This window comes from Eurosta solidaginis, chromosome 4 (genome assembly GCF_040869045.1).
Source record: "Eurosta solidaginis isolate ZX-2024a chromosome 4, ASM4086904v1, whole genome shotgun sequence".
Taxonomy (NCBI): domain Eukaryota; kingdom Metazoa; phylum Arthropoda; class Insecta; order Diptera; family Tephritidae; genus Eurosta; species Eurosta solidaginis.
The window spans coordinates 144,466,570-144,494,200 of record NC_090322.1 but is presented as its reverse complement, the minus strand read 5'-3'; the positions used below and the strand labels follow the sequence as shown (position 1 = coordinate 144,494,200).

Below are 27,631 nucleotides of genomic sequence, written 5' to 3'. Positions count from 1 at the left end.
CAAACAGGCGTCGGACCTCTATTTCAGGAATTGCCCGGCAAATCCAGTACTCAAATAAAAATACCCATAACTCGCAGAAGAGGAACGCACTTTCCCTAGGGAAACGCGTGTCACTCTAGCTCTACTTCGGTCTGGGTACTGTAACAGGTTAAACTCTTACCTATCCAGAATCAACCCCGACATACAAAATTTATGTCCTGCTTGCAATGTGTCCCCACATGACACCAATCATCTCTTCAATTATATTGTGGAACCAATGCCTCAAACACCCCTCTCATTATGGTCCACCCCTGTTGAAGCAGCAAGTTTTCTTGGATTCCCGTTAGAGGATATTGATGACAATTTGTGATCGGTCGCACCTATTGGATGGGGCGAAGCACTGCTACAACAACAAAACCATCGAGTAATTTTTGTAGGGGTTCACTGTAATGTAATTTTAACAGGCGGTTCGCACTGTGAGCCAACTATTGTGTTCGAATTGTGAAGAGTGAGAAAGTTGAATAAGGGTATGGAAGGAGTAAAGAGCCAAAGGGCGTTTAGCTAAGAAGCATACGATGACGAAGAGAGGTAGAAGGAGAGGGTGAGACGAACATTTTTTTATTTCGAATTTGTCGACTACGTTGCTTGGAATTTAGATGCCTATTTATTTTAAGCTTATATAACAACAAAATAATTTTTATTATAGATACCTAATCATGTAACAACACGTATTCTACGAAGAAAGCAAAAACAACAAATGAAACCTTTTTATTGTTTAAGCATTTAACCGCATTATCTAAGTGGTCTGATCTGTAAAATATTTGCTATTTAAGCCGCTAAAAACAGCATTTTCACTACAAATTGTGAGCCGCTGGGTGTTGTTGCATAAGAAGTTTTACTAATAATCGCGTTTCAAGTTTTTCCAATATGAAGTTCAAAGGCTTAGAACTGGCACTGTTAGTTTGTGGTAAGTGGTGTACTTTAGTTTATAAAAAAAATTTACAAAATGTCGGCAAACTTTTGCCCAAGCTACGTTCCAATACTTATAGAGGGGGGTTCAACTAAGTTAAATCTTTTTCCGCCTGCACTCAAAAGTGGACAGCAGAACTTTGAATAACAGAGTGAAGAGCCTCAACGAATAGGCCTAGACCTATGGTGTCATTGTGTTTCTCGAAAATACTTTACTGACAGTCATCAGCAACAAGATTAATATCTTAAACCTGAACTTACTTTCTCTTGACTGATAAAGTCCCGTCTTTTGTAGAACTCAAATGCAAAAAAAATTTGATTCAAGTTGAGCTCGAGACTAAATTACTAATTTTATTGGCGTTTACCCGTTGAACGGTTATGGCCGTCTAACTGTTATGGCAAGCCAGTCGATTCTTCATTGGGTAACTAGCGCCAATTGGCCACACCAAGCGAATTTAAATCGTTTTCCAGCTCTTCTTTCCAGCGGAGTGGAGACCGTCCGTTTCCTCTGATTTCATAGGCGGGTTCTGAGAAGAATACTTTTATAGCCGAAACAGCATCTTTCATTTGCATAACTTGACCTATCCAGCGTCGCCGCTGTTTTAGTTCACGAAGATCTAATGATGACTACATTAATCTCGTACAGCTCGTCATTAAATATTCTTCTATAGTCGCCATCGCCTATAAATCTTTCGAAAAACTTTTCTCTCTGGAATTTTTCTATTGAGCATGATTTTCGTTTGCCGGGAGAGGACTTTAACTTTCAATTGCCTATCTTTGTCAGGCGAAATTACTGGAGAGATCAGGGAAATGGTTGTTTATTTTATTACATACCTCATCGATGGGTAGTCCGGGCCCAGAGGCCATTATCGTGCAGTGTTCAACGTAGGCTACAATGGTGATTCCTTCTGGTGGCAAAGCAATCTTTGATATGTAGAAGTTAAACAAAAGCGGGGATATGACACCACCCTGTGGTACCGTTTGTTTAATTCTACTGAGTTTAGATCTTACGTTCCTGAATTGCACCGTTGCCTGGCGACCAGATAGATAATTTGCCCTCCGCCTTTTGACACTTGGAGGAAGGGAGAACCCTTCCAAATCTTGCAGTAGCGTGCCGTGATTGACTGTATTAAAAGCTATTGATACGTTTAGTTAGCAATTTATCTTTATGTTGATGATTTGCAAGATGCAAATTTGCAGTGAAATGGGGAAGCAGAATGGCTTCAAGCATCTTGGCCACTGGCGATAGGAGAGATATTGGATGATGAGATTCTCTTACGTTAGCTGGTATCCCATGCTTTAGTAATGGGGATGAGGAAGGTGGACAAAGACAGGTTGAAGAAATGCGCTAGATATTGAAATTTCTCTTTGACAATTTTTTAAACATCGGTATGGCTATGCCATCTGGGCATACTGCCTTAGATGCGTTAGCATGGACGCTGATATCTTCAACCTTTTGAGGCGCACTGTTTTGTGCTTGTGTGGGCGTCTTTTGGCACGCCGTCTGGCTTTGTAAACCGCAGAATGCATGCACTATTGTCGGCAGAAAGCGCTCGCTCATTTTTTCGCATCCAACAACACTCGGGTTCGATAGGGACTTTACGGTAGACTTACCTACACCAGCAGAGGGGGTAACAATTCTTTAAAAGGTCGTCCCATTCCACACGCTTGTGTTTATCCACAAGGTGTCTGATGTGATGATTTATGTCCCTTTTTTGGGGGTCACCAAGGTTGTGCTCTAAAATAACCCCATTCACATAAACTAAGTCCTTTACTATATCAAAATTATGACCACCAAAATTGGCGTGGTTGCCAAGCGCATTTGGGATGACTTTTTGTTATATGAGAACAGGTATTTCGTTTTGCCGTCATTCGCCACCAAAATCATCTCTTCCGCTTGTGTTCCCAGTTCGGAGTAAGCACAACTTAGGCGCGGGTGTTCAGGCCGATGTCGCTAGCATACGCCAGTAATTCAGGCTTTTAGAGCATATTGTTCCAGAGCAATTAAGGTCTGCTTTTTTATTGGCGCACTGTGTAAATCTGGTCGTTGGTAGGTTTACCAGGTCTAAAGCCGCACTGATAGGTTTATTCAGCCGATTCACGGTGGTCTTCAATCTTTTGTACAAAGCACTTGACAGGATCATATATGCGTTGCCAAGCAGGCTGATTCTGGGATATTTGGTGCAGTTTGCAGGATTCCCCTTTTTGCGGACTGTGCAAAGAACAGTTTGATTCCAATGGTAGAGCTGTATAAAAACCATTAGTCTCACCTGCGTCGTATCGGATTAAAAATATTGAGTATGGTAAATTTTTCGGGTGAAGCAAAGAGTTGTCTTAGTTTTTAATACACTCACAAACTCTCTTTATACGCTTCAGCTTATGAAACTTGATCAGTTTCAGGTTGACGAAAGGCACCAATTAAGAAGCAGAAGATGCGAACTCTATGACGTTTATAATTAGTATTTTTGGACATTTTGCTATTTTTCAGCTTTTCTCATCATCATTCAAATGACAAGTGGTGAGGATACGGAAGAAGAAACAAGTTCAGAATTGGCAACAATGCCACTTGACAGTTTTGAGGTTATGATACGGAGAAAACTAAACGATACAGAACTCAAAAACAAAATTCGTTCAATTTATAAAAAATTCAAAACAACTGTTCGAAAAATACTTGGTACTGAGCGTGTGCGACGGCTTAAAAAACATCTTGTGAGAAATCCGTACTAAGGGGCCGACAAAACGAGCGTAAGTCCATGAGCTAAGCAAGTCCTGTGGCATAGTTTATATTTTATTTGAAAAGCCCAGAAAAATGTCTTATGCAATTATAATAAAATATAAATTTGCTTGAAATAAAATGAGTGGCAATACTTTTTTCGGAAATAAGATTTTTTAGCAGATAAAAATCAAGTGTGGCGGTGAAAGAGTGAGAGAGAGAGGAATGGGCCAGGTTGTACTTCGGAGTAAGCGCCTACTCGAGAACCCCTCGGCTTAGCTAAAGTTGCCTGATGGAATAAAGCGCAACGGAAGTTGAGGGTGGTGCACAGAAAATATATCAACTTACGACTTTAAACTAACTTTGATAAGGACTGTGATCAGTATCACAACAAACACCGAGAATCAATAGCGTTAGTTTATCATCATGTCAAACTTTAAAGACGCATCGCAGCCTGATTTGAATGTTTTGGTGCTTCTAATGTCCACGTGTGACTTCTGCATTCTTCTCGGAATCATTTCTAGACTAATTCAGCCCCAATTTGGAAAAATTTCAGGTGCACTGCGGGAAGCCGTGAAGACACTGAATTTTCCATATGCTGATATTACGTGTCCCAAAAACAAATAAATATACTTCACGTATATGCATATGTATGTAGATAAGTATGTATTGTCGTACCATTGGTTTGTTTTTATTTTTAAATGGCTTTATATAGCTTGACTCAGCATAGTAGAGATATACACTGCCGCCGAATGTCAAGAATATCGGCGCGTTACTATGTTTTCTACTCATTAAAGACTTTCTAGGCCGTTTATTGTTCGTGTCGAAAATTGATCCCATATTGTCGAAAGGGATATCAACAGATTCGCATTACTGCCAGTTATAAGAATCCAATTCCGAAATTTAATTCTTTCTAACCGTTCAAAAGCGACAACCTGGCTAGGCCACGCTTACATACTCTGTTTAAGGGCTAGTTGGAATAGCTTTTATCGGCAGCTCTGTCCACCACGAGGTGCGGCTGCAAGCGGGCGCCTATCTTGGATCAAGCGGCTCGCTTTACATATAAACGTGCCTATAATATTTTCATCCCCGCTGAGCGGTTTGTGCGCCGTGCTTGGGACCGGCCACGTCAGACCACAATCCAATGAAAGGAAAAAACAAGCCTCATATAAAAAGACAACCCTTTACTGTTGACGACCATGGCAAACGTTTGAAAGACACTGACACGGGCACAACCCTGTTGAAGAAGAAATCAATAAAGATTCAACAAATATAAGGTATGCATATGTATACGACAAGTATGAGGCACATATATGTATTGCCGTTCCTTCGTTAACCACGTAACTTCAATTAAGAAAGTGTTGGGAAATCAAAGAAAGCGAACTCAACAACTTACGTTTTGAATCTTTTCTTATTTGATCCAGCGGTGGGCACAACTACATATAACCATTGCCGTGCGTCAGTATTGAATTTGTATCAGGTAAGGTGCTAAGTTAATCGTGGTTAAGAGAAGCTGTGTTTCAAATCATCTATAAATGGCTCGCTTAAAGTACACAAGTGAAGATGAGTACATTGAGATGTTGAATGGACACGTAGCGACAGCCGCAAAGTCACCGCCATAACAACCGTGAATTCAAATCTTACTTGCTATATTTCATATACCAATTGGATCTCTTACCGCAAACGAATGGTTTACCACAAGTTACGCGTCACTCTTTATGTATGCATATGTATGTATATATGTATGTATGTCTCTATGCACTCTGTCATTATGTAACATTGCTTTACATATCACTAAATCGTTAGACCGTCATGTAGTTACGCTAAACGTTATTACTAAATTTATGTATATTTATTTCTCGCCGTCATTACGCTATGTGGGTGGTAATTGGCTTTAGCTTTTGCCATTTAATTCGATGGGCATACGGTGTGCTAGGCGGAGCACGCTACCATCACACCACGGTGGCCGCCAGTAGTGGAGTATACTTATTGAAATGTATTTCAGAAATGTAGATGTATGAGAAAGCTAAACCGCTAACTGACAGAAAGCGTAGAATAAGTTAGTAAATGCTAGGTATATGAAGAATATTGATTAAAGTTTCTGACCAGAGAGGTAACTGTTATAAGTGAAACGAATAAAAAGGCATATTTAACTATCTCTAAGAATGCATCTTTGAAATCATAATGTTAAAGTCTTTTATCGGAATGATGTTGGAAAAACATAATTGGTTATATAGGAAATTGGCAACTAGCTAGGCTCCGTAGCTCCAGAATGGCCGGTGCTTCTCACATCTCGCAGGGCGTAGTTTAAGGCCTTACAGAACATTGCTATGAGAGTAAAAATTAGCTCAAGAAGAGCACAATTCTTCAAAATCTATCGAAGGATTGCAAATATCGCTTAAATTTTCCAAAAAATAACTTTCTGTTGTATTGTCACCGGGCTTTAAAAAATATTCCAAGCTTAGATTTTGAATGAGTTTCACATATATCGCGAACCGTGCGCCGCTTATTGGATTCTTTTTCTCCCATGCCACAATTATCGGGTTATGAACTAAGTTCCAAGTTCACCGCAATATTACTCATATTCTTAATATCACGATCCATGCCCCAATTAGCTGAACTTTTTCCCATGCTGCACTGTAATCGGTGTTTCAACTATGGTGTAAGTTCCAAGTCTGTGATTTTCTCGCAAGATACTTCAAAATTGAGTGTGCCAGATTCGAAAGTTGCTAAATATCACAATCCATCGGAATTTGTTTTACATAATCGTGCACTGTCACAAAGTGCTAACATTGTTAAATGACACCAACCATCTCTTCAATTGTAATGTGGAACCAACGCCTCTAACACCCCTTACACTATGGTCCAACCCTGTTGAAACTCCAAGTTTCCTTGGACTCCCGTTAGGGGATATTGATGGCAATGTGTGATCGGTCACGCGTATTGGATGGGGGAAGCACAGCTACAACAACAATAACAACAACTAAACATTGTTCCAACCCTGCAGGGAATATAGGAGACATACACGCCCAACGACAATTTTGCACTAGAGTTTTAACGATATCCTCCTTTTAGCACTGCAAGGAGACAGAATTATATCTAGTGTCGTCTCTTAATGCTCTAGTTCTGTACTAGTTCGTAACAAGTGCGATTCGCTGCAGTGATATTTCGGTTATTTCACCATTATAAGGGTTATGTAACATGATCTAGCCAGCGTTTCCGCTGCATTTTAGTTCGCTAGACTAAGTATGTTCCAAACGTTTAAGTTAGGTTGGCTAGTATAATTTTCTCCAAGATCAAATCAAAGAAATCGCATGATGGGGGGTCATGCTCTCTGAAACCTCGTTAAGTTTCGAATGGCTTAGAGAGGTGCTTCCTATTCTTTTTGCACAGCCTTATAGGTTTTGCGGGGAAACTAAATTCAGACATAGCGGCGTATAGGCAGCTCCTTTCGGTGCTGTCGAAAGCGGCCTTAAAATCGACGAAGAGGTGATGTGTTCTTTTTTTGCGGGTTTTTCAACGATTTGGCGCATTGTGGAAATTTGGTCGAAGGTAAATTAACCAGGGGCCGAATCTTAACATACACTCCGTGATCGAATGCGGTTTTTTAAAACGGTTTTATTTAGCTTGACTTGACAGGCTGGTTGGCTGGCTGGCATGAATTTTGTAATTGAAATTTAAGTAACTTCCCGATAAGCTACAAGGTTGAAACTTGGAATATAGTTCAGAACCCGATGACAATGCAATAATAAGAACAAAATCGCCTCTAGGTGGCGCAAGGAGAGAGATATTCACAAAAAATGTATTTGTGGTCCGATTTGGCTCATATTTGGAACACATAATACATACAAGAATAGAAAGCGACATATGAAAAAAAATCGCAGCTAGGTGGCGCAAGGATCGAGATATTCACAAAAATCATATTTGTGGTCCGATTTGGCTCATATTTGGAAGACATAATACATACATGAATAGAAAGCGACATATGAAAAAATCGACGCTAGGTGGCGCAAGGATCGAGATATTCAAAAAAATCGTATTTGTGGTCTGATTTGGCTCATATTTGGAAGATATAATACATACAAGAACAGAAAGCGACCTATGAAAAAATCCCCGCTAGGTGGCGCAAGGATCGAGATATTCATAAAAATCGTATTTGTGGTCCGATTTGGTCCATATGTGGAGCACATAATACATACATGAATTGAAAGCGACCTATGATGTCTGATTTGGCTCATGTTTGGAACAAATATTACATACAGTCCGGTAGAAGTGGCATCAAAATATTTTGGAGTTGGAAGAGGGACAAGCATAAGTGGCGCAGGGTCGAGTAAAGTCTTTGGAAGGATTATGTATTGAGGACTTATATTGTAACAAATTGTCAGGAAAGAGTCCTTGTAATAATGAGTCACTAAATGAACTAAATAGAAAAAGGAATAATAGGCAATTGAATAAAGACTAAAAACTTGAAAATAAAATAATTAAAAAAAAAATTTTAAGTTAAACGGTTTTATTGAAAACAATATTTACATGAAGTAATAATAATACTGAAAGCTAGAAAATAATTAGGTAGGTCCTAGTTACTAGTAATCACACTCCTCGTCAATCTATGGCGTTGATCAGACAGTTAAATAAAAGCGTTGGACGCGTCAAATTTCTATTGATAGTCATACGTAAGACCAAATGAACTTTAATCAGGTTATGCTACGCCTCACATTTTTAGAAATTTCACGCGCCCAACGCTCTTATTTAATTGTCTGATCAACCCCCTAGATTGATGAGGAGTGTGATGACTAGTACCTAGGACCTTCCTAATTATTTTCTAGCTTTTAGTATTATTATTACTTCATGTAAGTATTGTTTTAAATAAAACCGTTTAACTTAAAAATTATTTTTTAATTATTATATTAACACAATAGCTCCGAAATGGTGTATCGGATTATTGAAATATATGAACTAGGGACAACGCGTACTCACTAGATCCATAATATATTGTGCCGAATATTGGCAACACTAAGGGGGACTGTCATCTCTAAGCCGATGCTAAGTAGTGACTTGTATGCACATCAACAAATCAATCATTATGTCTACCCATATGTCCATACAAGCAGCGGAGAGTAACGCACAAACACATGCATATATCTGAGATACTCCCAAAAGTATGCAATCATTTGTGCAAGTATCACTCACGTATACACGCGCATGGGCCATGCCAGAAGCTATAAAATCATGCATCTGTAGTTATAGCTGAGAAATTTATAGCTTGTAAACGAGAAGTAAATTCTAGAAATGGAAGCGTCTAGAAGTATATGAACTAGTATTACAGAGTATAAAAGCGGCAACAGTTGAGACACGACAATCAGTTTGGTTTAAGCAAGCTATCAGTTGCGAAGTATAACTGTTATTGAGAAGTACTTTAATAAAGAGCATTTTTGCATTATTCAATATTGGAGTTATTTATTCAACAGTTTAGTGATTCGAACATTAGTAGAAGGTGGCAAATAAGAGGAATTGCAGTAAATTCGTTACAATATTACTATTTTTTTAAATATTTGGAAAGCCTAATTTTTATCGCTTGGGTGAAAATAGTTTTCGATCCGTGATCGTATGTTACGATTCCATAGCAGGTCTGAAGCTTCAATCTTTCGCACACTACACTTCACAGTTTGCAGAATCGCCTTACTTGTGGACTGGGAAAAGTAGGCGCTCTGAATGTACTTGTATCAGAATGAGAGATTTGCCCGATGAGGTATCTTTGTGTATGATGCTCTGTGTATGTAGATATATTATAAAATTACGCTTATTAGTACAATATTTGCTACATTGATTGTTTACTCTCATGTTTGTTTGTATATTTACTTGCAGCTACCATGCCGTTAAGTAGTTATGTATACAAATTATATATGAACATGTGTGGGGTGTACATGCGTATACTCAAATACATTAATACATATGCAATTTTCGTATCATTAAATGTTTCGAGGATTAAAGTCTATAGAGTTTACATAACTACGCACACATAGATAGCCTAAATTCGTCGTATTGCCCTGCAAAAAATGCGATTAGTCTAGGATGAATCCGGGATGAGTCTAAAAGGAGTATGCGACCAATGCCAGTATTGATCCCTTTATATGAGTTGACCTGTACCCTTTTGTTTGAGCATGTCCTATGAAAGGCGTCGATAGGACCAATCCCTTTTGTTATCCATATGGGATCATATGAAGACTAGTCCCTTTTTGGTTCAATAAGGGGATCTGTAAGTCCTGCTAAAATTCAAAATAAGTTTTGTATAAAAATTGAATACGCTGAGTTAGTAGTAGTAGAGGGTTTTTTTTTTAATTAAAGGATCTTTAATAAAACAAAAATACTTGATTTTCCTCAAAGGAAAAATTAGTCCTATAATTATGTACAAATTTACAAGAACATGAAATATATACATATTGTGGCGAATATTAGCATCACTGCGCTGTTAGTAAATAATCTCAACAAAAAAAAACAGCAAGCAGCTACACTTACATAGAAGGCGACGAAGAATATTTCACACACATAGATAACCAGCAGCTAAAAGCAAAGGGATTATCTCACATACACATATGTATTCATCAGGTAAGAGCAGAATTTGTTACTTACACATACACATACATATCGCTAAATAACCAGGTATGCATACAACTGATCCCTGTTCGTGAGAAGTCTAGACCTCAGGAGAAAGATACCAACGAGGCAACAGAGAGTATAAAAGCAGCGCAAGCTGAGGAATGACTAATCTGTTTGATTTGAATATCCTATTAGTTGTGAAGTAAAATTGTGTAGTAATGATCCCAAAGTAGTCTAAATAAAGACCATTTTGCAATACTGAATATTGCAGTTGTTTACTAAACAGTTAAGCAATTCGAACGCTGCATAATTATCAGGAACACCCAAAAAAAACCGTTAAAATATGTTAAACCGCAAGCAGCCAAGTTGCCTGTTGAGTATTATCCTGTATATCGTTCCAAAATAATAGTAATAATGTTTTTTCTCGGCATATATCCGGAGAGATTAAGCCCGCTTTTCTACCAATATGTGCTGTGCTGTTTTTATACCCAGCTGTACTTTTACACAGGGTATTATAACTTTGATTGGATAACGGTTGGTTGTATAGGTATAAAGGAATCGAGATAGATATCGACTTCCATATATCAAAATCATCAGTATCGAAAAAAAAATGTGATGTCCGTCCGTCCGTCTGTCCGTTAACACGATAACTTGAGTAAATATTGAGATATCTTCACCAAATTTGGCACACGAGCTTATCTGGACCCAGAATAGATTGGTACAGAAAATGAGCGAAATCGGATGATAACCACGCCCACTTTTTATATATGTAACATTTTGGCAAACACAAAAAACCTGATTATTTAGTAAATAATACACCTAGAATGTTGAAATTTGACGTGTGGACTGATAATGAGACTCTTGATAAAACTTAGGAAACATTTTTTTAAAATTGGCGTGGCACCGCCCACTTGTGATAAAATCAATTTCACAAATATTATTAATCATAAATCAAAAATCATTAAACCTATCGTAATAAAATTCGGAAAAGAGGTTGCCTTTACTATAAGGAATGCTTTGAAGAAAAATTAACGAAATCGTTTAAGGACCACGCCCACTTTTATACGACAAAACAAGCAACAACAGCTGCGTATGTAATGTTCGGTTTCACCCGAACTTAGACTTCCCTACTTGTTAATTGTTCTCTTTGGTTGGTCATCCAAAACGTTTTAGGCTGGCTCCGAACGCATCATCATAATCGAACGGTTTGCAAATCCACCAATTCTATTTGATGTAAGCTGTTCGCCCGCTTTTCAAATAGGAATAAAAAATATTCTCCGAAAATATAACCCTGGCTCCGGCGTAGTCGTTAAGTCCTAGCAATTTAGATTCGGCATAGGGCTCCGCATTTTTCTTAAATAATTCGATTCAGTCATTTGTAATCATTTTTATTTTACTCATTTCGCTGCCGTTTTTTAATATTTCTTAAAATGAGCGACATAGATTTCAAACTGACTAATCCCAACTGTACTCGAAAGGGACTAAAGGGAATCTGTTATGCCTATATGTAGACTAAAGAGGTCAATTGGATACCAATCTCTATAGGGATTAATCGCACGATATATTGCAGGGTGATGATTGAGCCTAATAATACCTGGTTATCCTATTTAAACAGAAGCGTAAATATTTCCCTAATACATATATACACAGTATATGTATATGTACATATATGATTATACTCGTGTGTACTTAAATAAAAGACTATTTTTATACTCAGTTGAGCAGAGCTCACATAGTATATTAACTTTGATTGGATAACGGTTGGTTGTACAAGTATAAAGGAATCGAGATAGATATAGACTTCCATATATCAAAATCATCAGTATCGAAAAAAAAATTTGATTGAGCCATGTCCGTCCGTCCGTCCGTCCGTTAACACGATAACTTGAGTCAATTTTGAGGTATCTTGACGAAATTTAGCATGTAGGTTCCTGGGCGCTCATCTCAGATCGCTATTTAAAATTAACGATATCGAACTATAACCACGCCCACTTTTTCGATATCGAAAATTTCGAAAAGTCGAAAAAGTGCAATAATTCATTACCAAAGACGGATAAAGCGATGAAACTTGGTAGGTGGGTTGAGATTATGACGCAGAATAGAAAATAAGTAAAATTTTGGCCAACGGGCGTGGCACCGCCCACTTTTAAAAGAAGGTAATTTAGAAGTTTTGCAAGCTGTAATTTGGCAGTCGTTGAAGATATCATGATGAAATTTGGCAGGAACGTTACTTATATTACTATATGTATGCTTAATAAGAATTAGCAAAATCGGAGAACGACCACGCCCACTTAAAAAAAAAATTTTTTAAAGTGAAATTTTTACAAAAAAGTTAATATCTTTACAGTATATAAGTAAATTATGTCAACATTCAACTCCAGTAATGATATGATGCAACAAAATACAAAAACAAAAGAAAATTTCAAAATGGGCGTAGCTCCTCCCTTTTTCATTTAATTTGTCTAGAATACTTTTAATGCCATAAGTCGAACAAATATTCACCTATCCTTGTGAAATTTGGTAGGCGCTTAGATTCTACGACAATAACTGTTTTCTGTGAAAAAGGGCGAAATCGGTTGAAGCCACGCCCAGTTTTTATACACAGTAGATCGTCTGTCATTCCGCTCGGCCGTTAACACGATAACTTGAGCAAAAATCGATATATCTTTACTAAACTCAGTTCACGTACTTATCTGAACTCACTTAGTATTGGTATAAAAGATGGCCGAAATCCGACTATGACCACGCCCACTTTTTCGATTTCGAAAATTACGAAAAATGAAAAAAAGCCATAATTCTATACCAAATACGAAAAAAGGGATGAAGCATGGTAATTTTTATTGACGCAAAATATAACTTTAGAAAAAAACTTTGTAAAATGGGTGTGACATATACCATATTAAGTAGAAGAAAATGAAAAAGTTCTGCAAGGCGAAATCGAAAGCCCTTGGAATCATGGCAGGAATACTGTTCGTGGTAAATTAGCGGTACCCGACAGATGATGTTCTGGGTCACCCTGGTCCACATTTTGGTCGAAATCTCGAAAACGCCTTCACATATACAACTACCACAACTCCCTTTTAAACTTCTTATTAATACCTTTAATTTGACACCCATATTGTACAGACACATTATAGAGTCACCCCTGGTCCACCTTTATGGCGATATATCGAAAAGGCGTCCACCCATAGAACTAAGGTCCACTCCCTTTTAAAATACTCATTAACACCTTTCGTTTGATACCCATATCGTACAAACAAATTCTAGAGTCACCCCTGGTCCACCTTTATGGCGATATCTCGAAAAGGCGTACACCCATAGAACTAAGGCCCACTCCCTTTTAAAATACTCATTAACACCTTTCATTTGATACCCATGTCGTACAAACAAATTCTAGAGTCACCCCTGGTCCACCTTTATGGCAATATCTCGAAAAGGCGTCCTCCCATAGAACTAAGGCCTAGAACACTCATTAACACCTTTCGTTTGACACCCATATTGTACAAACGCATTCTAGAGTCACCCCTGGTCCACCTTTATAACGATATCCCGTAAAAAGGCGTCCACCTATAGAGCTAAGGATCACTCCCTTTTAAAATACTTATTAACACCTTTCATTTGATACCCATATCGTACAAACAAATTCTAGAGTCACCCCTGGTCCACCTTTATGGCGATATCTCGAAAAGGCGTCCACCCATAGAACTAAGGCCTAGAACAGTCATTAGCACCTTTCGTTTGACACCCATATTGTACAAACGCATTCTAGAGTCACCCCTGGTCCACCTTTATAACGATATCCCGAAAAGGCGTCCACCTATAGAGCTAAGGACCACTCCCTTTTAAAATACTTATTAACACCTTTCATTTGATACCCATGTCGTACAAACAAATTCTAGAGTCACCCCTGGTCCACCTTTATAACGATATCCCGAAAAGGCGTCCACTTATAGAGCTAAGGACCACTCCCTTTTAAAATACTTATTAACACCTTTCATTTGATACCCATATCGTACAAACAAATTCTAGAGTCACCCCTGGTCCACCTTTATGGCGATATCTCGAAAAGGCGTCCACCCATAGAACTAAGGCCTAGAACACTCATTAGCACCTTTCGTTTGACACCCATATTGTACAAACGCATTCTAGAGTCACCCCTGGTCCACCTTTATAACGATATCCCGAAAAGGCGTCCACCTATAGAGCTAAGGACCACTCCCTTTTAAAATACTTATTAACACCTTTCATTTGATACCCATATCGTAAAAACAAATTCTAGAGTCACCCCTGGTCCACCTTTATGGCAATATCTCGAAAAGGCGTCCTCCCATAGAACTAAAGCCTAGAACACTCATTAACACCTTTCGTTTGACACCCATATTGTACAAACGCATTCTAGAGTCACCCCTGGTCCACCTTTATAACGATATCCCGAAAAGGCGTCCACCTATAGAGCTAAGGACCACTCCCTTTTAAAATACTTATTAACACCTTTCATTTGATACCCATATCGTACAAACAAATTCTAGAGTCACCCCTGGTCCACCTTTATGGCGATATCTCGAAAAGGCGTACACCCATAGAACTAAGGCCCACTCCCTTTTAAAATACTCATTAACACCTTTCATTTGATACCCATGTCGTACAAACAAATTCTAGAGTCACCCCTGGTCCACATTTATGGCGATATCTCGAAAAGCCGTCCACCTATAAAACTAAGGCCCACTCCCTTTTAAAATACTCATTAACACCTTTCATTTGATACCCATGTCATACAAACAAATTCTAGAGTCACCCCTGGTCAACCTTTATGGCGATATCTCGAAAAGGCGTACACCCATAGAACTAAGGCCCACTCCCTTTTAAAATACTCATTAACACCTTTCATTTGATACCCATGTCGTACAAACAAATTCTAGAGTCACCCCTGGTCCACATTTATGGCGATATCTCGAAAAGCCGTCCACCTATAAAACTAAGGCCCACTCCCTTTTAAAATACTTATTAACACCTTTCATTTGATACCCATATCGTACAAACAAATTCTAGAGTCACCCCTGGTCACCTTTATGGCGATATCTCGAAAAGGCGTCCACCCATAGAACTAAGGCCCACTCCCTTTTAAAATACTCATTAACACCTTTCATTTGATACCCATATCGTACAAACAAATTCTAGAGTCACCCCTTGTCCACCTTTATGGCGATATATCGAAAAGGCGTCCACCCATAGAACTAAGGCCCACTCCCTTTTAAAATACTCATTAACACCTTTCATTTGATACCCATATCGTACAAACAAATTCTAGAGTCACCCCTGGTCACCTTTATGGCGATATTTCGAAAGGCGTCCACCCATAGAACTAAGGCCCACTCCCTTTTAAAATACTCATTAACATCTTTCATTTGATACCCATATCGTACAAACAAATTCTAGAGTCACCCCTTGTCCACCTTTATGGAGATATATCGAAAAGGCGTCCACCTATAAAACTAAGGCCCACTCCCTTTTAAAATACTCATTAACACCTTTCATTTGATACCCATATCGTACAAAAAATTCTAGAGTCACCCCTGGTCACCTTTATGGCGATATCTCGAAAAGGCGTCCACCCATAGAACTAAGGCCCACTCCCTTTTAAAGTACTCATTAACACCTTTCATTTGATACCCATATCGTACAAACAAATTCTAGAGTCACCCCTGGTCCACCTTTATGGCGATATCTCGAAAAGGCGTACACCCATAGAACTAAGGCCCACTCCCTTTTAAAATACTCATTAACACCTTTCATTTGATACCCATGTCGTACAAACAAATTCTAGAGTCACCCCTGGTCCACATTTATGGCGATATCTCGAAAAGCCGTCCACCTATAAAACTAAGGCCCACTCCCTTTTAAAATACTCATTAACACCTTTCATTTGATACCCATGTCATACAAACAAATTCTAGAGTCACCCCTGGTCAACCTTTATGGCGATATCTCGAAAAGGCGTACACCCATAGAACTAAGGCCCACTCCCTTTTAAAATACTCATTAACACCTTTCATTTGATACCCATGTCGTACAAACAAATTCTAGAGTCACCCCTGGTCCACATTTATGGCGATATCTCGAAAAGCCGTCCACCTATAAAACTAAGGCCCACTCCCTTTTAAAATACTTATTAACACCTTTCATTTGATACCCATATCGTACAAACAAATTCTAGAGTCACCCCTGGTCACCTTTATGGCGATATCTCGAAAAGGCGTCCACCCATAGAACTAAGGCCCACTCCCTTTTAAAATACTCATTAACACCTTTCATTTGATACCCATATCGTACAAACAAATTCTAGAGTCACCCCTTGTCCACCTTTATGGCGATATATCGAAAAGGCGTCCACCCATAGAACTAAGGCCCACTCCCTTTTAAAATACTCATTAACACCTTTCATTTGATACCCATATCGTACAAACAAATTCTAGAGTCACCCCTGGTCACCTTTATGGCGATATTTCGAAAAGGCGTCCACCCATAGAACTAAGGCCCACTCCCTTTTAAAATACTCATTAACACCTTTCATTTGATACCCATATCGTACAAACAAATTCTAGAGTCACCCCTTGTCCACCTTTATGGAGATATATCGAAAAGGCGTCCACCTATAAAACTAAGGCCCACTCCCTTTTAAAATACTCATTAACACCTTTCATTTGATACCCATATCGTACAAAAAATTCTAGAGTCACCCCTGGTCACCTTTATGGCGATATCTCGAAAAGGCGTCCACCCATAGAACTAAGGCCCACTCCCTTTTAAAGTACTCATTAACACCTTTCATTTGATACCCATATCGTACAAACAAATTCTAGAGTCACCCCTGGTCCACCTTTATGGCGATATCTCGAAAAGGCGTCCACCCATAGAACTAAGGCCTAGAACACTCATTAACACCTTTCGTTTGACACCCATATTGTACAAACGCATTCTAGAGTCACCCCTGGTCCACCTTTATAACGATATCCCGAAAAGGCGTCCACCTATAGAGCTAAGGACCACTCCCTTTTAAAATACTTATTAACACCTTTCATTTGATACCCATGTCGTACAAACAAATTCTAGAGTCACCCCTGGTCCACATTTATGGCGATATCTCGAAAAGGCGTTCACCTATAAAACTAAGGCCCACTCCCTTTTAAAATACTCATTAACACCTTTCATTTGATACCCATATCGTAAAAACAAATTCTAGAGTCACCCCTGGTCCACCTTTATGGCAATATCTCGAAAAGGCGTCCTCCCATAGAACTAAAGCCTAGAACACTCATTAACACCTTTCGTTTGACACCCATATTGTACAAACGCATTCTAGAGTCACCCCTGGTCCACCTTTATAACGATATCCCGAAAAGGCGTCCACCTATAGAGTTAAGGACCACTCCCTTTTAAAATACTTATTAACACCTTTCATTTGATACCCATATCGTACAAACAAATTCTAGAGTCACCCCTGGTCCACCTTTATGGCGATATCTCGAAAAGGCGTACACCCATAGAACTAAGGCCCACTCCCTTTTAAAATACGCATTAACACCTTTCATTTGATACCCATGTCCTACAAACAAATTCTAGAGTCACCCCTGGTCCACATTTATGGCGATATCTCGAAAAGCCGTCCACCTATAAAACTAAGGCCCACTCCCTTTTAAAATACTCATTAACACCTTTCATTTGATACCCATGTCGTACAAACAAATTCTAGAGTCACCCCTGGTCCACATTTATGGCGATATCTCGAAAAGCCGTCCACCTATAAAACTAAGGCCCACTCCCTTTAAAATACTCATTAACACCTTTCATTTGATACCCATGTCATACAAACAAATTCTAGAGTCACCCCTGGTCCACCTTTATGGCGATATCTCGAAAAGGCGTACACCCATAGAACTAAGGCCCACTCCCTTTTAAAATACTCATTAACACCTTTCATTTGATACCCATGTCGTACAAACAAATTCTAGAGTCACCCCTGGTCCACATTTATGGCGATATCTCGAAAAGCCGTCCACCTATAAAACTAAGGCCCACTCCCTTTTAAAATACTCATTAACACCTTTCGTTTGATACCCATGTCGTACAAACAAATTCTAGAGTCATCCCTAGTCCACCTTTATGGCGAGATCTCGAAAAGGCGTCCACCTATAAAACTAAGGCCCACTCCCTTTTGAAATACTCATTAACACCTTTCATTTGATACCCATGTCGAACAAACAAATTCTAGAGTCACCCCTGGTCCACCTTTATGGCGATATCTCGAAAAGGCGGCCACCTGTACAACTACCACCACTCCCTTTTAAAATACTCATTAACTCTATAATTTGTTTGTACGATATGGGTATCAAAAGAAAGGTATTAATGGGTTTTTTAAAAGGGCGTTGGCCTCAGTTATATAGGTGGACGCCTTTTCGAGATATCGTCATAAAGGTGGACAAGGGGTGACTCTAGAATTTGTTTGTTCGATATGGGTATCAAATGAAAGGTGTTAATGAGTATTTTAAAAGGGAGTGGGCCTTAATTCTATAGGCGGGCGGCTTTTCGAGACATTGCCATAAAGGTGGACCAGGGGTGACTCTAGAATTTGTTTGTTCGATATGGGTATCAAATGAAAGGTGTTAATGAGTATTTTAAAAGGGAGTGGGCCTTAGTTCTATAGGTGGACGCATTTTCGAGATATCGCCATAAAAGTGGACCAGGGGTGACTCTAGAATTTGTTTGTACGACATGGGTATCAAATGAAAGGTGTTAATAAGTATTTTAAAAGGCAGTGGGCCTTAGTTTTATAGGTGGACTGCTTTTCGATATATCGCCATAAATGTGAACCAGGGGTGACTCTAGAATTTGTTTGTTCGACATGGGTATCAAATGAAAGGTGTTAATGAGTATTTCAAAAGGGAGTGGGCCTTAGTTTTATAGGTGGACGCCTTTTCGGGATATCGTTATAAAGGTGGACCAGGGGTGACTCTAGAATGAGTTTGTACAATATGGGTGTCAAACGAAAGGTGTTAATGAGTGTTCTAGGCCTTAGTTCTATGGGTACACGCCTTTTCGAGATATTGCCATAAAGGTGGACCAGGGGTGACTCTAGAATTTGTTTGTACGACATGGGTATCAAATGAAAGGTGTTAATGAGTATTTCAAAAGGGAGTGGGCCTTAGTTTTATAGGTGGACGCCTTTTCGAGATCTCGCCATAAAGGTGGACTAGGGATGACTCTAGAATGCGTTTATACAATATGGGTATCAAACGAAAGGTTTTAATGAGTATTTTAAAAGGGAGTGGGCCTTAGTTCTATGGGTGGACGCCTTTTCGATATATCGCCATAAAGGTGGACAAGGGGTGACTCTAGAATTTGTTTGTACGACATGGGTATCAAATGAAAGGTGTTAATGAGTATTTTAAAAGGGAGTGGGCCTTAGTTTTATAGGTGGACGCCTTTTCGATATATCGCCATAAAAGTGGACCAGGGGTGACTCTAGAATTTGTTTGTACGACATGGGTATCAAATGAAAGGTGTTAATAAGTATTTTAAAAGGCAGTGGGCCTTAGTTTTATAGGTGGACGGCTTTTCGATATATCGCCATAAATGTGAACCAGGGGTGACTCTAGAATTTGTTTGTTCGACATGGGTATCAAATGAAAGGTGTTAATGAGTATTTCAAAAGGGAGTGGGCCTTAGTTTTATAGGTGGACGCCTTTTCGGGATATCGTTATAAAGGTGGACCAGGGGTGACTCTAGAATGAGTTTGTACAATATGGGTGTCAAACGAAAGGTGTTAATGAGTGTTCTAGGCCTTAGTTCTATGGGTACACGCCTTTTCGAGATATTGCCATAAAGGTGGACCAGGGGTGACTCTAGAATTTGTTTGTACGACATGGGTATCATATGAAAGGTGTTAATGAGTATTTTAAAAGGGAGTGGGCCTTAGTTTTATAGGTGGACGGCTTTTCGAGATATCGCCATAAAGGTGGACAAGGGGTGACTCTAGAATTTGTTTGTACGATATGGGTATCAAATGAAAGGTGTTAATGAGTATTTCAAAAGGGAGTGGGCCTTAGTTTTATAGGTGGACGCCTTTTCGGGATATCGTTATAAAGGTGGACCAGGGGTGACTCTAGAATGAGTTTGTACAATATGGGTGTCAAACGAAAGGTGTTAATGAGTGTTCTAGGCCTTAGTTCTATGGGTACACGCCTTTTCGAGATATTGCCATAAAGGTGGACCAGGGGTGACTCTAGAATTTGTTTGTACGATATGGGTATCAAATGAAAGGTGTTAATGAGTATTTTAAAAGGGAGTGGGCCTTAGTTTTATAGGTGGACGGCTTTTCGAGATATCGCCATAAAGGTGGACAAGGGGTGACTCTAGAATTTGTTTGTACGACATGGGTATCAAATGAAAGGTGTTAATGAGTATTTTAAAAAGGAGTGGGCCTTAGTTTTATAGGTGGACGGCTTTTCGATATATCGCCATAAATGTGAACCAGGGGTGACTCTAGAATTTGTTTGTTCGACATGGGTATCAAATGAAAGGTGTTAATGAGTATTTCAAAAGGGAGTGGGCCTTAGTTTTATAGGTGGACGCCTTTTCGGGATATCGTTATAAAGGTGGACCAGGGGTGACTCTAGAATGAGTTTGTACAATATGGGTGTCAAACGAAAGGTGTTAATGAGTGTTCTAGGCCTTAGTTCTATGGGTACACGCCTTTTCGAGATATTGCCATAAAGGTGGACCAGGGGTGACTCTAGAATTTGTTTGTACGATATGGGTATCAAATGAAAGGTGTTAATGAGTATTTTAAAAGGGAGTGGGCCTTAGTTTTATAGGTGGACGGCTTTTCGAGATATCGCCATAAAGGTGGACAAGGGGTGACTCTAGAATTTGTTTGTACGACATGGGTATCAAATGAAAGGTGTTAATGAGTATTTTAAAAGGGAGTGGGCCTTAGTTTTATAGGTGGACGGCTTTTCGAGATATCGCCATAAAGGTGGACAAGGGGTGACTCTAGAATTTGTTTGTACGACATGGGTATCAAATGAAAGGTGTTAATGAGTATTTTAAAAGGGAGTGGGCCTTAGTTTTATAGGTGGACGGCTTTTCAAGATATCGCCATATCGTACAGACAACACATTCCAGGGTTACCCTAGGTTCATTTTAGAGATTTACGCCGGTCACTTAATCGGCGGCGGCGGCGTAGGCTCTATTATATACCGGCGGCGGCGGCTTGTCCGGCGCGCCGACAAAGTGGTCGGCGTAAACCTCTAAATTGAATGGCTGGACTTCAGAGTATCATATTGTCCACAACTAATGAACATGGAAACATACAGCTGCCGTCAATGGTATGTTTGATGATCTGGAATAACATCATTAACTTGCGGATGAGTATCTGGTAGGCTTGTAAAGCGAAAATTTAAAAAAATAATATTTGGAAAGGTTTTGTTTATATGTATTTAAAGAAATCGACGTTTCGGCCATTTCGGAAAGATCCGCGGTTTTTGCCTCTCGCGGATCGTTCAGAAAATTTTCTTGCAGAGAGAGGAGAAATACTTAAAGTGGTAACACTTTTGTAGCGTAGTTTCACTGAAGGAGATGCTCTGGGCTAACTATAATTACCGTCGACGGCACTTTCCTAGAAGCTCTAGGTGTAGCTCCGAAGACTTTCTGACGGATGTTTTTGTCGCGCTATGCTTCGGAGCTACACCAAAAAAACACCTTGAAACATTACGAAGTAACTATAGTGCCCAGGATGCCGCCCTCGACATCATAAGCAGACTAAGTGGATATCATTGCGTAACTCATGGGTGAAAATCGTATAATCCTTGGCGCATCTACATAACTTAAACTTGTAAAGACTTTGGATAAAAGTTTTAAATTGTAGACCAAAATTTGCATACGTTTGTGTTCGATAAATTTACTTCAATAGTCTTCATTTTCAGCTTTACAATATAAGAGCTCATTATTGATGACCGCCTTCAGTTTTCAGACTGGCTCGACTATCCCCTACGTTAGGGAAGCAGAATACTCGGTCATCTGTTCGACTGTCTTGAGAAAGCTTTTGCTTCACCACTTTGTTCTTGCGAAGAACAATGCCTAACCTGGTTAAAAAATGTGCCTACGTATTCACATTTGTTACTGGAGCCGTCACGTGTAGGTCGTATTTAAACATGTTTGGTAGACTATATCCAATGTGATTCACTCCAAGGGACTAGGAAATGTCAAACCGGGATACTTGGGTGTTGAATGATGATGCATGAAAATCAAAATTAAGATTTCAGACGCTATTTTATAGTTAAGCAAATACAGTGATTTTTCCAACCCTCCTCATAGATGTTGAGGATATGGATATGCAACTTAAGTATGAGCTGAATCATTTCAAAGGAGAATTTAAACCATCACTGATTTCCCTTATTCTTCCAGCCACTCGGGATATAAAATTCGGCATCTTTTTCGGGTATCTTGCTTTTTTAACAACTTGAGGACATTTTGAAAATGTGTTCTACATTTTGGGACATTTTATTTAAATTCAGTGCTCTTTATTAATTTTTTGAAAAAATTATGCGAATTGAGCATTTCATTTTGTATATATGTATAACTTTTGTTTAAGTGTTTTGTTTTAATAACTTGGTGAATTCGCTAATGCGAAATCCGGCATTGAAAGCGCCTGTTTTCTCAAATTTCGCAATAGGATTTTTATAACTGGCAGTGGTGCGCATCCCCTGATACCCCTTTCGACCATATCGGACCAATTTTCGAGACGAACAATAAATGGCCTAGACAGTCTGAAAACAGTAGAAAATATAGTAAGGCGCCGGACGCCGCCGCCGCCGCGCCGATTTTTTTGACATTCGGCGGCGGCGTGCGAAAAACCACGGTAATCGGCGGCGGAGTTTATCGGCGGCGTATATCTCTAGTTCATTTTCCTACATGGTGATTTTCCCTTATTTTGTCTCCATAGCTCTCAACTGAGTATGTAATGTTCGGTTACACCCGAACTTAGCCTTCCTTACTTGTTGTTTGTATAAATATGACAAAGCTAGAAATAACACTTACATTAAGACAATATTGAACTACTCAATGCCTTTGGCTTGACATCAAGTATTTCATTTAGTATTTGAAAAGTATTTATCGGCATGTAGGCTGCTGTAAGCACAAAAATAAGTGTACATTAGAGTGTCCACAGTTAACTGATTTTAGCAAACTAATCGTGTTGGAACGGAAAAGCGAGAGAATGGGGATAGAGCTTAAAATCAATGTTTTCAAATCACTCTGCTGGCTCTTTGTGGTTTCATTTTAGTAAGGCTCTTCTTCGTGACCATTTTCTGCACTTAATTACCTGTAGGTTATCTGTAAGTTATGAGAAACATAGAAATTCAACTATGCGATTCTAACTTCGGCCAGTAATACGGGAAAGCTTGTCACAGCAAAAACGACAAAGTAAGCAAAAGAGAACTAAAGCTACGCATTCACATGTAAATAATCAGTAACGAATACAACAGTTATGGTGGTAATGAATCAAACTTAAAAAGGAGATGCAGATAAAACAGAGAAGACTTTGAGAATGTTATAAATTAATAATTCAGCCGGAAGTAAAAATAATACCCAACGATTTACCGATCATATCCTTCCCAACCGATACGAGAAGCGCATCTGCATTGAAAGTCAGGGGTTTGTTAAGTGTCGAGATCTAAACAAGTTCAGCTGCAGAAAAAAACTCATTAGCTAAATAAATCACTTATAATTCCAATTAAATTACGCCAAGTATTTATTTTTTTTAAATATATTTTTTTAAATAAAGTTGGAAAAGATCAAAAATATCAAATGTGATAAGCTGAGAGTTATAACTTTGCGAGAATCATGGAAGGGTTCATTTAGGAAAAGCTGTTTAAAAAGCCGAGATGGAACAAAAAACCTAAATATTTCTCCAAGCACCTTTCTACAACCGGTCAAAGTGAGAAGATTATGGGGTTTGAGGAAATTGTCACACGGGTTAATTAAGCAGAAGCCAGCAAAGTGAGGATAGAATAGCACGTGAGGGCCTTATTAGCTGGGAATATGTAAAATATGGTGGCCGCTGTGGTGTGGTGGTAGCGTGCTCCGCCTATCACACCGAAGGACCTTGGTTAGCATCCGTAATTCATTTAGGCAATACACAAGGTCCCCTGTTCGTCGTATGTGCTTTAAAAAAATGTAAGGCGCGATAACCTCCGAAGAGATCTTAGGCCGAGCTTCTCTTCCAATTTGCGTTGTGCTCCTCTTGATTTTTCCTGCAAATTGGCGGGACGGGACCTACATGTTTTATACCGACTCCGAACGGCATCTGCAAGGCAGATGAGTTTTCACTGAGAGCTTCTCATGGAAGAAATAAGCTCGGAGTGCATGCCAAACACTGCCGAGGGGGGACCCCGCTTAGACAAATTTTCTTCTAATTGAAAAAAACTTGTTTATAAAATTCTGATATTGCGGGGCGTGAACCAAGGATCTTTTGTGTGGATGGCGGAGCACGCTACCATCACACCACGGCAGCCGCCAGGGCGGTCGTATGTGCTTTATATTGGAAACCATGGAAACAACTCATATCTTAAAATTTCACATGAATACGACAATCTCATGAATTGCCCAATTATTTTATAATAATTGTTTAAAGCCAAGCATTTGACAACACTTCTATTATTATTACTTCATCATATGTATCTGTGAAGTTGGTATACCCAATCTCGCAAAACAAACAGTCGTATATCCAGCTACTTCAAAACCCATGACGGTTTAGCAATAAAAACTCGGTCTTGAAAACAAAAAAGTAATGTAATAACTAAGATTTTCTAAAACTCTTAGAAAAAGCTAAACGAACTAAAAAAGAAGATAGATCTTGCTAGAGAAAAGCTAAAATGCCAACATTGGTCGTAAACCCTTATATTAAGTGTCTATCATTACATGTGGTAAACTAAGTGACCGTTACAGGGGTTAAATTTAAATTTTTTTAAATTTTTGGAAATATTTTTATAGTCACGGCGAATATTTTTGGATTCAAAAATGAAGACGAAGCTGATATAATTCCAACAGACATTATCGAGATGAATGAAAATTACAAACATTAGAGCTTACGATTTCTTCTCGAACACAAACGAGATTTTCGAGGCCCGAGAAATCGAGAACTCGACTTCTCGCGTGATTCTCGTATCTCGAAGTACTCGTAAATCTCGCGAGCTTCTCGACATTCATACTTAATCGCTGTATGGACAGTATTTATATAATTGGTATTTTTTACTTGTGCCTTTTTTGTTTATTATATTGCTCCGATGACATTTAACTCAAAACATATTTATTATACATATAATTTTGTTCGCAATATTTTATTTTTTAACGAGACATCAAGAAGACGGCTCCTCGCGATATTCTTGAATCTCGAATTACTCGTAAGGCTCTCGAGATTTTCGAATCTCGAATTACTCGTAATACTCGCGATCTTCTCGACCAGCAATTCAGTCGCTGCATTGGCAATATTTTATACATTTCGCGGTTTTTTACTTGTGGTTGTGCCGACATTTTGGCTTGTGCTCCAGAAGAAATCGTAAGCTCTATATAAAACAGCCAAAGAATCGATTAAGTTGAATGTCGAGAAGCTCGCGAGCCTTACGAACAATTTGATACGAGATACGAGAGTCTCTCGAGCCTTACGAGAAATTCGAGATTCGAGAATCTCTCGAGAAGGCAAGACTCGCGAGAAATCTCTTCTCGAACATGTTCGAAAAATCGTAAGCTCTAGTTAACATGTAGGATTAATCTTGTTGTTTTTGTTGTTGTTGTTGTAGCGATAAATATACTCCCTAAATGTTTTGGGGAGTGTTATCGATGTTGATGGTTCTTGGCCGGATGCAGATCCAGAACGTTGCGGTAACAAGCACCATTAAGGTACTAGCCCGACCATCTTGGGGACGATTTAGTATGACCACATGAATATTATATATTCCAACAGGCGTGTTCTACAATGAGACTAGGGCAGGTTCGACTTACGAAGCTGCTAATCTCTTTGGGGAATTCTTCAAATCGAACTTTGATAGCGATTCTCAGTTAGCGCCTAATATAGTCTCCAATTTAAATAGCGCAATAAATTTTGGCTCTCTGGTGCTTACTTTAGAAGATATAGTTGTAGGAGCGAATAACATAAAACCCTCTATGAAGCCTGATATGGACGGTTTTTCATCATATCTTTTTAAGAAATGTAGAGCTTTGGCTCTTCCTCCTCTTCTCATTTTTAACAAATCCCTTGGAAGTGGAGTTTTTATTGATGGGCGGGAGTTTGCCTCAATTACCCCTATTCATAAAAGCGGTAATAAAGCAAATGTAGCTAACTACCGCCCTATTGCAAAATTATCAACAACGTCGAAGCTTTTTGAATACATTGTTAAACAGAAGATGTATTTCTCTGTAAGTCACTTAATTTCCTGCAATCAACATGGCTTCGTGTCTGGCAGATCCTCAGTTTCCAACCTGGCGGTTTTCTCTGATTACTGTGTGTCAGCTTTTAATGATCGGCAGGAAGTGGACACTGTTTATACAGATTTCTCAAAAGCCTTTGACAAGGTTAGTCATTAAATTTTAATAGATAAGTTAGCCAATGTCGGTTTTCATTCAACCTTCCTATCATGGATTAAATCTTTCTCTTCGCAAGTGTGCTGTCGTTGTTGATGATTGTGCGTCCGATCCCTTCATTGCCTCCTCAGGCGTTCCTCAGGGCAGTATCCTAGGTCCCCTCCTTTTTGTTATTTTTATTAATGATATATCTTCCTGTTTTTTATCCTCTGAGTTCCTTTTGTATGCGGATGATCTGAAAATCTTTTCAAAAATTTCGTGTATTTCTGAAGCCCATAGTATTCAAAATGATCTGGACAATGAAGCCAGTTGGTGCAGAATAAACTACCTGCAACTCAATATTACTAAATGTTTTCATATAACTTTTTCAAAATCCCTTTCATTAATTCCTACATCATATGATATTAATGTATCTAAACTGGCTACGCAGTCTAAAATACGAGATTTAGGAGTAATTTTTGACTCCAAATTTATGTTTCATGATCATATAAATCATGCAATTGCTAAATCATACGCAATGCTTGCTTTTATACGCCCTTGCAGTACTGATTTTACTGATCCATACACTCTAAAACTTCTTTACACCTCTATGGTTCGTTCCACGTTAGAATACGCTGTGTTTATATGGAGACCATTTTACGATTGCCATATAAAGAGGCTAGAACGGGTACTAAAGACCTTCATAAAATTTGCTCTGCGCAGATTAAACTTTGAAGAGCCTATTCCGCCTTATAATGA

General features: G+C 38.9%; 1 long non-coding RNA gene across 1 annotated transcript; it reads left to right on the top strand.

Moving 5' to 3' along the window:
- Positions 1–260: 260 nt before the first annotated feature.
- LOC137250436 (uncharacterized) lies at positions 261–3,803 on the top strand. The gene is made up of 2 exons (XR_010952947.1): positions 261–946; positions 3,437–3,803. It is a non-coding gene; the product is annotated as an uncharacterized lncRNA (long non-coding RNA).
- Positions 3,804–27,631: the final 23,828 nt, after the last annotated feature.